This window comes from Arachis hypogaea, chromosome 3 (assembly GCF_003086295.3).
Source record: "Arachis hypogaea cultivar Tifrunner chromosome 3, arahy.Tifrunner.gnm2.J5K5, whole genome shotgun sequence".
NCBI classification, from domain to species: domain Eukaryota; kingdom Viridiplantae; phylum Streptophyta; class Magnoliopsida; order Fabales; family Fabaceae; genus Arachis; species Arachis hypogaea.
The window spans coordinates 18,214,210-18,229,639 of NC_092038.1; the positions used below are offsets into that span (position 1 = coordinate 18,214,210).

Sequence of the window (15,430 nt, forward strand, 5' to 3'; positions counted from 1 at the left end):
GGAGCTGTCGTGTCCGACTTGTTGGACTGGGGGTACTGCTGATCCTTTTGTCACCGGAGGGTGGTGGTACCTGCAAGGGACTCCGATGTCTAAGTTAGCAAGGGTATTAAGCAGGTTTTTAGTAGAATCAGAGTATGAGTTATACCTGGGTGCTCCCGTGTATTTATAATGGTGTAGAGTGATCTTCCTTCAATTTTCAGCAAATCCAAGTGAAACTAAACCAAATGAACCTCAAATAAATGTAGAAATGAAGCAAAAATAATCATTTCCGAATCTTACTCATCTTCGGATTCAATTTTGCTTTCAAAATCCGTCAAAAAAATCTTCCTTTTTTTGGTTTGTTTTTTCGCCACCCTTTGTTGTTTTCTTTTCTTTGGCAGTATTTTTTCGATTTCTTCTTCTTCTATGTGACACATAAAAAAAGTTTTGTTAAAATAACAATATAAAACTTTAAATAAGTAGATAGTTTTCAACAGGGTAAGTGGTGAGAAGTATACTCAGATTCAGAAAAATTGTCCTCTTCCGAAGATGAATGCCAGACGACAATTTTATTTTTTTTCTTTCTTTTTCTTTTTCTTCTTTTCCCCTTTCTTTTGTTCTATCTCTCCCCCCTCGATTCTGCTCTTGTCAAAAGTCCCTAAAACATAAACTTATTTAGTTAGCATAGTTTTTTAGAAGCATCTGAAATGAAATTTCAAGGGAAATGATCTTTTTAATTACCATGTCATTACTTGTTTCCAAAGCAATCCACTCGACCAGCCTCCTCTGTGTCCAGTATGCCACCCATGGTGGCCCTGGAGCATCATCTGCCTTTGGATTAGGGAACTTCGTTTCATGAAAATATATTAACATTAAAATGAAGACGCAGCCATTAACCTAGAATTTCTTTCCTGCTCTTTGGGTTTTGATCCCTTCATCAGGAAGCTCAGCACATGAGACGCCCAATTCCATCATCGGACCATGTCCACATGAAGGGCAGGAGGCTTATGGATTAGGGAGATGGTGCTTACTATTGTCAGTATCAAGAAGCATTTCCAGATGAAGACAACAAAAGTCCTCTTGAATTTTAGCATGTTTGCCTCACCTTCAATACTCATATTAATGATAGATTTTGTCAAAGATGCCAAAGTATCACCTTTGAAGCTGTCAACAATCTCTTTCTATTTCTCACTCAATTTGCTCTATGTAACTTTTTCAGTTAAATGATCCCCCATAATATTTTAATATAAATAAATTATTTAAAAAGGCTCATTTTATTTTCTGTATTCAAATGAGTCTCAAATAAACAAAGAATGAACCGAAATAACTTAAGGAATAACAAAAAGATCAAAAAGAAAAAAATACAAATGCAAAAGATGGAAAGTATAATACCGCCGAAATTTATGCCCAACGCATCTCTTATTTTGGCAGGGGTTATGTATATTTTGTCATAGAGTGTCCAAGAATCCATGATAGACATTAAAGCAAGAATCAATTTTCTCAAGAGCTTGTGAGAGATGTTCAATTCCCAGATATGTGCCAGTGTACCGAATCCCATTTCTTCAACAATAGTTTTCTTTTCTACACTCAATTCTTTGAACACCCTAACTATTGATTTTGTTGAGTATCTCAGATCGTGAGTTTTTTGCAAGGATTTGAAATATTATGTTATGATATATTTATAATACCAAAATAGAGTTGATTTAATGTGTATATGCTTACATTATAATGTGGCTTTCCCTTTTTTGAGACAGTCATCTTTTGTATTTTTGCTGTAAGAAACAAAAGATTTGGTTAATACTCCAAATACTTAACAGTAGTATCAAATAAACCTAACTCAATTCACAAATGAACCGAATTTGGTTCAGATTTGAACAAAACCTCATAAATATTCAATCAACAAGAAAAGTACATTTTCAATTATTTCTGCATGCAAATGAACTCAAATAAACTAAGAGATGAACCAAAGTATTTATTAGAACCAAATACATACGTTGGTCTTTTTAATTTAGGTAATAATTTTTGTTTAATTAATCACATGAAATTTTCGTTTAATTGTTAGTAGCACAACACCTGATCCTCAACAACAAATCCTTGCGGTTTGAAAAGAAACTCAGTCTCAACCTTTGGATATGTGAATTTTTCAACTTACTTTCCTATTCTAATAAAAAGAGTTCCTATTCTAATCATTCAACATTAACTTATTACTTGTTTACCTTCATTAGAGTTCCTATTGTAATGGCTCTTCCAAGTTCTCCTGTGGAAGAGATAATAAAACATCAAAAGATCGTTACCTCTGTCCCTTGAAAAACTCAAACAGAAGAAGCTTCGGTTAATAAGTAAGTTGTACTTAAAATTCTTTTATTAGTTTTGATGGTATATGATAATAATTTTGGTTCATTATTGAACACTTCTATTTAATCCAGCTGCCCTGCGGAACTCCAACACCAGGCCTACGAAGAAACTCCGGCAACGGATTGGAGTAAGAAGCTCCTCTTAATGTGTACATTCCACTTAAAATCCTTTTTACTAGTTATGATAGTATATAATAGTAATTTCACTTCATTATTGAACTTCTTTCTATTTAATACAGCTGCCCTCTAAAACCCCAACAGCAAGCCTGCGAAGAAGTTCTGGCAAGGAAATCGGAGCAAGAAGCTCCTCTTAATGTGTAAGTTCTACTTAAAATCATTTTTATTACTTTTGATGATATAAAATAGTAATTTTAGTTTATTCCTTAGTTTATTTGAGGTTTATTTGAGAAATGAATTTGATGTGTTCTTGTTGATGATTGAGCTTTTTTGACAGCTAGTTCAAATCTGAAATAATTTCAGCTCATTATTGAACTCTTCTCTGTTTAATTTAGCTGCCCTCCAGAACCCCAACACTAGGCTTGCGAAGATTCTTCTGCAAGGCAAACGGAGTAAGAAGCTCCGACAGATATTGTGGTAAGCCAATTTTTTATTCTTTAAACGATTTTTTTATGAAGAATTCTATTTGTTTTTGTTGATGATTGAGCTTTCTTGACTATTAGTTCAAATATGATGTAATTTCAATTCATCTCTTAGTTTAGTTGAGTTCATTTGTATGTAGAAATAAATTGAAAATGTGTTTTTCTTGCTGATTAGTGTTTATGATGTTTTGTTCAAATTTGAACCAAATTCGGTTAATTTCTTAGTTTAATTGAGCTTCATTTGAATCCAGAAATGAATTTGACGTGTTCTTCTTGATAATTGAGCTTTTTTTACTACTGATTCAAATCTGATGTAATTTCGGTTTATTTGTGATTTAACTGAGGTTCATTTTGCAAAATTTAATATTGGAGAGGCACAATGTTGAATCCATTTATCCAAACACTAAGAAGGCCTACCGGATCAGTGAATTTAAGGACTTCCTGCCTTTTCTGGACAAAAAAAAAACTGCTATCGCATCCATTTGTAAGTTGTGATTTCAAAAACTTCTTTAATAATTCTGTCGTTTACTATCATTTAGACTTAAATATTCTATCCTTTTTCCAAACTTCAGCTGTTTGCACCAGTTTGCAATAGAGGCCATTGGTGGTTGTGGATTGCTGATGTTAAGAAAAATGCCTTCTATGTGCTTGACCCCATCAAGAGAAAGAAAAATGAAATACCTCAGTCAAGAATAGCTTTGAAAAAATTTGTTGTAAGTTATCTCTTATTTTTAGCCATTATCAACCACTCATTGTGCCTGATTGAGGGTTGTTTGCGGGCTTGGTTTCCTTCAATTATTATTGAATTAAAGTATATAGCACCTTAACTATCAAAATGTCACGCTTCCGGCTGTTCCACTCTGATAGCTCGGGTATTACGATAACTCTTAAAATATTTAATACTAAGATATGAGCCTGCTTAAAACTTAAATTGAATTTTTAAAAATCATACGTCCATATTTACAATACAAATTACAATCCTTATAGAGAATACATATACATATACATATACAAAAAGTAACTAATACAAGATAAAAACTCGTAAAGATGAGGACAAGGGAAAAGTAACTAATACAAGATAAAACATCGTTTAAAACAAAAAGGAAATAACTAAGCTCTTCCGAACCTCGTTGTCCATAACCTGAAAAGAGGAAAGACCTGTAGGGGAGTGAGAACATCGTCCTCGAAAGGGTTTTCAATAGAGGGTTTTTGAGAATTACTATAATATGATACGCGAAAATAAAACTCTTTTTAAAACATAGTGATTAATAATCGTCTTATGCATCCTTTTAAAATTCAAATATTTACCATTAAAAACCTGAAATCCTTTTTGAAAGAGAAAACTGTTATTTCTTCAAAAATTCAAAAGCCTTTCAAAAGGTTTTTTCTAAACAGCATGAATGACCAACCTATTCCAAGCATAGGTTTATTAAGTCTATGCTGAACCAGTTTAGTTTTTCATACTTTCCTAAACCAAAAACACAACCAAACATGGCCTTCGGCCTATTTCATAATCATCCGTGGTCCTAGGCCCAAACAGATCAATCTACAGCCAATTCACCATAAATTTAGCTAATTTCAGTCATAAACACAAGTAGGGATGTTCAAGCACAATCAAGCAGTTAAATTAAGTAGAGCAATTACCAATTAGACAGAATTATTCACATAGGCAAACAATGTACAATATGCACACTCAAACAATGTCACATAGATGCATATGATGAATGCTTGCCCAATGGCTGATGAGTCTCATCTGTCGGTTATCAAGCCAACCCGACAAGTCCAGTTTGCTTAAACCCTTGGACTGTCCCCCGACGCGCATCCCCATGAGTCTATGTAACACCCTAATTAGCCTAAGCTTTACCTCGCATCGTAAAGTAAAGGTTAATCAGAGATTACGACAGTTCTAAGCTTATACATAATATATATATATATATATATATATATATATATATATATATAGAAAGAATAGTATAATTTTGAAGCCCGATGAAGGATATAGCTCAAAAACAGGATTTCAAAAGCGCAAAAAGTGCTAACGAAGCTATTAGCTTAAGGCACAAGAAACAGATATAAGATAACAAAAGATAAGTATATAATATCATAAGAAACTAGCCACGGCTCACGGAGTTTAAGCCGGCTAGCTATATACAGACCAAAAAGGACCAGACAGTAAAAATAGCTTATACAAATTTTGTTCTCTCAAATACAAGCCTCTAGTCAAAAGCAAAATACAAAAGATGAGAGAATAAATAAGAGAGATCAAAAGACCTCAAAACAGATAGATATCCTCCGCTCTTGTCACCATCAAAGTAACTCACTGAGGTGGGTTGCGACCTGCATATGAAAAACACAACAGAAATATGGTATGAAAACCAGAGGTTCTCAGTATGGTAACAATGCCCAGTGATGTATGATATAAGACCCAGGGACGCTAAAGGCAATCTTAGACTTCATATCCATCACAGATCCATGTTTGGCATATTAAAACAATTAAGCATAATGTATAAAACCTTAACATAACTTAAAACCTTAGTATATACAATGGGTAATCTAACTCAAAGGATTTTCTAGTTTAACAGTCTCCGCTGTCTGGTGCACGAAATTGTGATCTCTACTTTTCACAACTCAAACAATCGCCGGTAATGGCTCCAAAAACTTGGTGCTCAATACCATGGTCTAAACATAATTTCACAACTTCGCACAACTAACCAGCAAGTGCACTGCGTCGTCCAAGTAATAAACCTTACGCAAGTAAGGGTCGATCCCACGGAGATTGTTGGTATGAAGCAAGCTATGGTCACCTTATAAATCTTAGTCAGGCAGATTCAAATGGTTATGGATGATATATGAATAAAGCATAAAGATAAAGATAGAGATACTTATGTAATTCATTGGTGAGAACTTCAGATAAGCGTATGGAGATAATTTGTCCCTTCCGTCTCTCTGCTTTCCTACTGTCTTCATCCAATCCTTCTTACTCCTTTCCATGGCAAGCTGTATGTTGGGCATCACCGTTGTCAGTGGCTACAATCCCGTCCTCTCAGTGAAAATGTTCAACGCACCCTGTCACGGCACGGCTAATCATCTGCCGGTTCTCAATCAGGTTGGAATAGAATCCATTGATTCTTTTGCGTCTGTCACTAACGCCCAGCCTTCAGGAGTTTGAAGCTCGTCACAGTCATTCAATCCTTGAATCCTACTCAGAATACCATAGACAAGGTTTAGACCTTCCGGATTCTCTTGAATGCCGCCATCAATTCTAGCTTATACCACGAAGATTCCGGTTAAAGAATCCAAGAGATATCCACTCAATCTAAGGTAGAACGGAGGTGGTTGTCAGGCACACGTTTATAGGTGAGAATGATGATGAGTGTCACGGATCATCACATTCATCAAGTTGAGGAACAAGTGATATCTTAGAACAAGAACAAGCTTAATTGAATAGAAGAACAATAGTAATTGCATTAATACTCGAGGTACAGCAGAGCTCCACACCTTAATCTATGGTGTGTAGAAACTCCACCGTTGAAAATACATAAGAACAAGGTCTAGGCATGGCCGTGAGGCCAGTCCCCAAAACGTGATCAAAAGATTCAAAGATCTAAAGATGATCCAAAGATCGAAAAGTGATCCAAAGATGAAAATACAATAGCAAAAGGTCCTATTTGTAGAGAACTAGTAGCCTAGGGTTTACAGAAATGAGTAAATGACATAAAAATCCACTTCCGGGCCCACTTGGTGTGTGCTTGGGCTGAGCATTGAAGCTTTCATGTGTAGAGACTTTTCTTGGAGTTAAACGCCAGCTTTTGTGCCAGTTTGGGCGTTTAACTCCCATTCTTGTGCCAGTTCCGGCGTTTAACGCCGGTCATTCTTGAGCTGATTTGGAACGCCAGTTTGGGCCATCAAATCTCGAGCAAAGTATGGACTATTATACATTTCTGGAAAGCCCAGGATGTCTACTTTCCAACGCCGTTGAGAGTATGCCAATTGGGTTTCTGTAGTACCAGAAAATCCACTTCGAGTGCAGGGAGGTCAGAATCCAACAGCATCTGTAGTCCTTTTCAGCCTCTGAATCGGATTTTTGCTCAGGTCCCTCAATTTCAGCCAGAAAATACCTGAAATCACAGAAAAACACAAAAACTCATAGTAAAGTCCAGAAAAGTGAATTTTAACTAAAAACTAATAAAAATATACTAAAAACTAACTAGAACATACTAAAAACATACTAAAAACAATGCCAAAAAGCGTATAAATTATCCGCTCATCACTGTCCCACAGCCTTCACCAACCTATCCTCCATGCGATCCCATCGCCACTGCCTTCTGAACCTCCTCAATCCCAGTAGAAAGCACAATTAATTGCAATGCAAGTAAATCACAAGTAGAAGCATATAAGACAAGTAACTCAAGTAGCAATTAGACATGTTATACAAATATGCCTAAAATTACAAGTCGACAAAGCAAACAAACAGAAAGAAAATGCACATGATGAATGCCTGCCCTATTGGTTGTGATATCACATTGTCGGTTCAACTGCCAACCTGACACATCTCCGTGGAGATGTTGCCCTTCGGAATCATCATTGGGAACCCCCGAGATATAGTGCTCGGATCACTGTCCAGGGTTTTGTGCCTGCACATTCTAGAGATCCAAAGGGATGCGAGCGGGATACTCTTGCCACCGACCTCACATCTCAACACAAGCGAGATGAACCACCGCCCTTACGTTGCCGTCGCTACCTTGACGGGCGGGATCCAACCGCTGTCCCTGCTGGGCGCAGAGCATCTCATAATCTCAATATACAAATGATACATCAGTGGTTGTCAGAAAATATTTTTAGTATATCATGGATCTATCATCTAATTTCGAGTTCTCGACTCATCTCAACCACTGTCAATTCAACATTTCCATTCCTCTTTCTCACTCCACCAAGCCCATCCTCAGTACACCAGAAACCTAGGCCTTTGTTTTCTAAGTTTTCCAAGTAATATCATCTAAAGCCATTAAGATCTTTCCGATGTTTTAAATGTCCAAAACTAAGCCCAAGAGTCCTAAAATGGTGTTATAGAAGCTTACAATCTTGTTAGGAAGGTAGAATAGTTGAAAACAAAGTAAAATTTGAGAAATAGGGCGTGTGCATACGCACAAGGGTGTGCGCGCCCACGCGCAGAAGAGAGTGTGCGTACGCATAGGGGTGTGTGTACGCACATGTACCAAAGTTTACAATACCTGTTCACTCGCACAACCTGTGCTAGTGCCCCCAATAGACTGACATTCCCAACGTGTGCATACGTACAGGGCTGTGCGTACGCACAGGCTGTAATTTCTCAGTGGTATGTGCGCGCACAAGCTGTGCTAGCACTGCAAGCAGATTTCCTGCCTTTGCGTGTGCGTGCGCACAGGTCTATGCGTGTGCACAGGTCTATGCGTGTGCACAGGTGAGAATTTTTTGCAGAGGTGTGCGTGCACACATACCAGAAATCATAAAATTCTGCAACTCTGTAGAATTTTAGATTTTAACACCAATCTTTGAATGATCATAACTCCCTCTACAAAATTCCAAATTTTACAGACTTTATATCGATTCGAAGAGTTTTCAATCAATTTTAAATCTAAACCAGTTTCAACAGATTTTGAAAACCGAGGAAAAAGTTATTATCAGACAAAGTTCATTAAATATCAACATTTACCCAAAGTTCACAAATTACCAATTTTCCCAATTTTCTTATCTCAAACCAACCAAAACAATACCCAAACTCCCCTCTATAGCACAATCTACCCTCTTGGGTCACTTTTCACAATTAATACCAATCTTTCTATCCTACTTCATCATTCTCAACCTCAATAATCAAATATATAACATTCCAAACACATATCCACTAATCATCATTTATCACTATCAATCTTCATCATCAACTCAACCATGCTTCATATTATTAATCAACAATGTTCATTCATCCAAATCCATCATATCTCAACATCATCATTTAACAACACTAACAATATCAATTCATTGTACATCATCAATTAACCAATCATCAACAACATATAAATTTTCAAACCTATCCTATGGGTTACTAGCCTAAGTGTCCATGAATATTATATCCTACATAGAGAAAACTAAAATCATACCTTGGTAGATCCCCAATATGCACCAAAACCTTAAATTGAGCCCAAAATAAGCTTTCAATCACAATTTAAGCTACCAAGAATCTCCAACAAGCATCAACAAGCTCCAAACTCACCATAATTAAGCTATATATACATAAACCATCACAAATCAACCTAGGGTTCATTATAATTGAAATTTAACAAGAGTTTCAATGCCTTTTACCTTGCCCAATAGTTTTGGAAGCCAAAACCAACATCAATCAAAGGCTAGAGTGTACCTAGACACCCAAAAATCACAAACCCTTATTTAGCCAAAAACCCTAAAACTTGAAACTTTGAAGAGAGGAACTGAGAAGGATTCGAGCTTTCCTTATCAATTTTTTCGGTGGGTTTTTTAGAGCTCTTCACAAGGAACGCGTAGTCGCAAATGGTGCGGCGATCGGAGCTCTGTAGCTCAAGATATGAGCTTGAGAAGATTGAAGTGAATAGTGCTCAAGGGGTTCTCTTCTTCCCCTTCTCTTCAGCTGGGGGGGTGTGTATGTGTGTTTGAGTGTGTTGTTGCTGAAAGGTTCATTAAATAAACCTTTATATATGTTGGGCTGGAGCCCAACTTGGGCCGTGTCCAACTCGTTAGCGTTTTTAGCCCGTTCGCCTCAACTTTGGGCCAAACCTTTAAAATTAATGCCCGGTTTTCAACTTCTAATATTTTTCTAAGATTTTCGACTGTTTTAACTTGAACCGGTTCAACCCGTTCGACTGCCAGTTCGTAGTTTTTCATGATTTTTCGCAGAAAACACATTTTCTGACTCAGAAAGACCTACTGAGTCCAAAAATCATATTTAAATCCCCAAATTCTCATTCTATCTTTTCGGAATCTAATTAATGATTTTACTCGTGAAAACTCCAGTTCTAATTTGAAGGTTGTGGTAGACTTAGAGAAGGGGGGTTGAATATATGCCTTTCTTTTAAGTTACTGAAATGACCCTTTAAAGCAAACTTTCAATCTTGATTCTGTTTAAACTCAGTACCAAAAAATTTATGAGACAATTTATTTTTGTCTCATGAATATAAGAAAACAAAACACAGCAGAGAAGAGAGAAGCTAACACCAGCATGTATCCTGGTTCCGTTGCCTTGTGCTATGCAACCTATGTCCAGTCTCCTCCACAACAATAGAGGAATTTCCACTATAGTTAAAAGTATTACATACACCAATTCCATAGGATTTACACAATCCTTTCACACTCAAGTTCTAACCTAATTTGAAAGTGGCTATGCTAATACCTAACTCTTCACTCTTAGTGCTAACCCAACTAAGAAATGGATACCTCACAGGTACAAGATACAAGACATAGACATACCTAAAGAAATCTGAAAATAACTCTAGGTTTTTCTCTCAAGTGTATCACTCAGCCTCTTTCCACTATTGGCTTTTACTTGAGCTCTCTCATTATGCCTTTTCACTCAAGAAATTACAGAAAGATAAACATTGAAAAGTAAATTACAATCTGTAAAATATGAAGGAGATTGACTTCATCAATAGCCTCTTAGCTATGTGCTAAACCAGATTTGCAAGCCTCTGATTTTGTTCTTCAGTATTGGCCGAATGCTTCTTTGAAAGAAAGCATTATCCAAGTAGAGGAACTTTTTCAGGGAACTCTTCATAGAACACAACTTGTTCATGCCCTGGGTCGAGCTGTACGACCTGGGCTGATGGAAGACAAACCAACTGACCTCTTCAGGTCAGGATTCCCCGACCTCTTCATAAAGAGTTCGGCCAAATCGCCAGAGGAGCCTAAAGCAGGCCCAAACGAAGGAACACAGCCCAAATCTAAAGGCATTAAAGCCTAGAAAGATAAGGCGGTTCCCTTAAAATATAAGATAAGATAAAGATAACTAACTTATCTTCAAGGTCACTCCACACTATTATAATTACACTGGAGCACCCAGGTATAACTCATACTTTATTTCTACTAAAAACATACTGATGAGCGGATAATTTATACGCTTTTTGGCATTGTTTTTATATAGTTTTTAGTAAGTTTAAGCTACTTTTAGGGATGTTTTCATTAGTTTTTATGTTAAATTCACATTTCTGGACTTTACTATGAGTTTGTGTGTTTTTCTGTGATTTCAGGTAAATTCTGACTGAAATTGAGGGATTTGAGCAAAACTCTGAAAAAGGCTGACAAAAGGACTGCTGATGCTGTTGGAATCTGACCTCCCTGCACTCAAAATGGATTTTCTGGAGCTATAGAACTCCAATTGGCGCGCTCTCAACGGCGTTGGAAAGTAGACATCCAGAGCTTTCCAGCAATATATAATAGTCCATACTTTATTCGAAGATTGACGACGTAACTTGGCGTTGAACGCCAAGTACAAGCTGCTTTCTGGAGTTAAACGCCAGAAAAACGTCATGATCCGGAGTTGAACGCCCAAAACACGTCATAACTCGAAGTTCAACTCCAAGAGAAGCCTTAACTCGTGGATTGATCAAGCTCAGCCCAAGCATACACCAAGTGGGCCCCGGAAGTGAATTTATGCATCAATTACTTACTCATGTAAACCCTAGTAGCTAGTCTAGTATAAATAGGATAAGTTACTATTGTATTAGACATCTTTGGTCTCAGTTTTGTTTTATTCTTCATCAGAAGAGATCATTGATCACGTTAGTGGGGGCTGGCCATTCGGCCATGCCTGAACCTCCTTTGCTTATGTATTTTCAACGGTGGAGTTTCTGCACACCATAGATTAAGGGTGTGGAGCTCTGCTGTACCTCAAGTATTAATGAAATTCTATTATCTCTTATTCAAATCTCTCTTATTCTTATTCCAAGATATTCATTCGTACCCAAGAACATGATGAATGTGATGATAAGTAACCCTCATTATCATTCTCACTTATGAACGCGCGTGATTGACAACCACTTCCGTTCTACATGAAACAGAGCTTGAATGCGTATCTCTTAGATTCCCCAACAGAATCTTCGTGGTATAAGCTAGATAGATGGCGGCATTTATGAGGATCCGGAAAGTCTCACCTTGTCTGTGGTATTCCGAGTAGGATCCTGGGAATCCGGAAAGTCTAACCTTGTCTATGGTATTCCGAGTAGGATTCCGGTAATGAATGACTGTGACGTGCTTCAAACTTGTAACTTGCTGGGCGTTAGTGACAGACGCAAAAGAATCAATGGATTCTATTCCAGTAGGAGCGGGAACCAACCGATGATTAGCCGTACTATGACAGAGTGCGTGAGCATTAGTTTTCACTGCGAGGATGGGATGTAGCCAGCAGCCATGGGTGATGCCTCCAGACGATTAGCCGTGCGACTGACAACCGCATAGGATCATTTTCCCGAGAGGATGAAAGTAGCCACAGTTGATGGTGAACCCCTATACAAAGCTTGCCATGGAAAGGAGTAAGAAGGATTGAGTAGAAGCAGTAGGAGAGCAGGCGTCCTTGGGCTCTACAGCATCTCCATCCGCTTATCTGAAATTCCCACCAATGAATCTGCATAAGTATTCTATCCCTTTTATTATTCCTTTTTATTATTTATTCCAATAATCACAATTACCCTTTAATCTGCCTAACTGAGATTTACAAGGTGACCATAGCTTGCTTCATACCAACAATCTCTGTGGGATCGACCCTTACTCACGTAAGGTTTATTACTTGGACGACCCAGTACACTTGCTGGTTAGTTGAACGGAGTTGTGAATTCAACCAGTGCCAATTTCTAAATTCCATAATTCCACAGTAGAATGCAAATCAAAGAATAGTGATCACAATTTCGTCCACCAAGTTTTTGGCGCCGTTGCCGGGGATTGTTCGAGTATGGACAACTGACGGTTCATCTTGTTGCTCAGATTAGGTAATTTTCTTTTCAAAAATCTTTTTCAAAATTTTTCTTTTATTTTTCGTTTTTCTAACCATGTTTTTCGAAAAAAATTAAATAAAAATACAAAAAAGTTAGAAAATCATAAAAATCAAAAATATTTTGTGTTTCTTGTTTGAGTCTTGAGTCAAAATTTTAAGTTTGGTGTCAATTGCATGCTTTTAAAATTTTTCTTGCATTTTTCGAAAATCTCATGCATTCATAGTGTCCTTCATGATCTTCAAGTTGTTCTTGACAAGTCTTCTTGTTTGATCTTGATGAATTCTTGTTTAGTGTTGTTTGTTGTTTTTCATGTGCATTTTTGCATTCATATTTTCCATGCATTAAAGATTTCTAAGTTTGGTGTCTTGCATGTTTTCTTTGCATTAAAAATTTTTCAAAATTATGTTCTTGATGTTCATCATGATCTTCAAAGTGTTCTTGGTGTTCATCTTGACATTCATAGCATTCTTGCATGCATTCATTGTTTTGATCTAAAAATTTCATGCATTGAGTATTTTTGTTGTTTTTCTTTCTCATAATTAAAATATTCAAAAAATCAAAAAAATATCCTTTCCTTATTTTCCTCCAAATTTTCGAAATTTTGGGTTGACTTGGTCAAAAATTTTCAAAATTAGTTGTTTCTTACAAGTCAAGTCAAAATTTCAATTTTAAAAATCTTATCTTTTCAAAATCTTTTTCAAAAATCATATCTTTTTCATTTTTTTTATAAATTTCGAAAATTTCAAAAATCTTTTTCAAAATATTTTCAAAATCTTTTTCTTATCTTTATATCAAATTTTCGAAAATTAACTAACAAGTAATGTGATTGGTTCAAAAATTTGAAGTTTGTTACTTTCTTGTTAAGAAAGGTTCAATCTTTAAGTTCTAGAATCTTATCTTGTAGTTTCTTGTTAGTTAAGTAATTTTAAAAATTAAATCTTTTTCAAAATATCTTTTTCTTAAAAATCTTTTTATCTTTTTTATCTTATCTTTTTCAAAAATTTTATCTTTTTCAAAATTTGATTTTAAAATATCTTATCTAACTTCTTATCTTTTTATCTTTTTCAAATTTTGATTTCAAATCTTTTTCAATCAACTAACTAACTTTTTGTTTGTTTCTTATCTTTTTCAAAACCACCTAACTACTTTTCCCTCTCTAATTTTCGAAAATTCTCCCTCTCTTTTCAAAAATTCTTTTTGTTTTAAATTTTAATTTTAAATTATATTTTGTCTTTGATTTTCGAAAAGTACTAACCTCTTTTTCAAAAATTATTTTCGAAATCTTCCTTCTCTTTTCTTCTTCTATTTAATTAATTAATTACTAACACTTCTCTTCACCTCTCTTCATCCAAAAATCCGAATCCATCTTTCTTCTTTCTTCTACCCCTTTCTTCTTCTACTAACATAAGAGAATCTCTATACTGTGACATAGAGGATTCCTCTTTCTTTTCTTGTTTTCTTCTCTTTCATATGAGCAGGAACAGGGAAAAAGGCACTCTTGTTGAAGTTGATCCAGAACCTGAAAGGACTCTGAAGAGAAAATTAAGAGAAGCTAAATTACAACAATCCAGAAACAACCTTTCAGAAATTTTCGAACAAGAGAAGGACATGGCAGCCGAAAATAATAATAGTAATAATGCAAGGAGAATGCTTGGTGACTTCACAAAACCAACATCCAAGTTTGATGGAAGAAGCATCTCCATTCCTGCCATTGGAGCCAATAACTTTGAGCTTAAGCCTCAACTAGTTGCTTTAATGCAACAAAACTGCAAGTTTTATGGACTTCCATCTGAAGATCCTTATCAGTTCTTAACTGAGTTCTTGCAGATCTGTGAGACTGTAAGGACGAATGGAGTTGATCCTGAAGTCTACAGACTCATGCTTTTCCCTTTTGCTGTAAGAGACAGAGCTAGAATATGGTTGGATTCACAACCTAAGGATAGCCTGGACTCCTGGGATAAGCTGGTCACTGCTTTCTTAGATAAGTTCTTTCCTCCTCAAAAGCTGAGCAAGCTGAGAGTGGATGTTCAAACTTTCAAACAAAAAGATGGTGAATCCCTCTATGAAGCTTGGGAAAGATACAAGCAGCTGACCAAAAGATGTCCATCTGACATGTTTTCAGAATGGACCCTATTAGATATATTCTATTATGGTCTCTCTGAATTTTCGAAAATGTCATTGGACCATTCTGCAGGTGGATCTATTCACCTGAAGAAGACGCCTGAAGAGGCTCAAGAACTCATTGACATGGTTGCAAACAACCAGTTCATGTATACCTCTGAGAGGAATTCCGTGAATAATGGGATACCTCAGAAGAAAGGAGTTCTTGAAATTGATGCTCTGAATGCCATATTGGCTCAGAACAAAATGTTGACTCAACAGGTCAACATAATCTCTCAAAATCTGAATGGATTGCAACATGCATCCAACAGTACTAGAGAGGTAGCTTCTGAAGAAGCTTATGATCCTGAGAACCCTGCCATGGCAGAAGTTAATTACATGGGTGAAC

At 36.3% G+C, this 15,430-nt stretch overlaps 1 non-coding gene across 1 annotated transcript; it reads right to left on the bottom strand.

The window, feature by feature from the left end:
- Window positions 1–14,931: 14,931 nt before the first annotated feature.
- LOC112793201 (small nucleolar RNA R71) lies at window positions 14,932–15,035 on the bottom strand. Its single transcript, XR_003197907.1, has one exon. It is a non-coding gene; the product is annotated as a small nucleolar RNA R71 (small nucleolar RNA).
- Window positions 15,036–15,430: the final 395 nt, after the last annotated feature.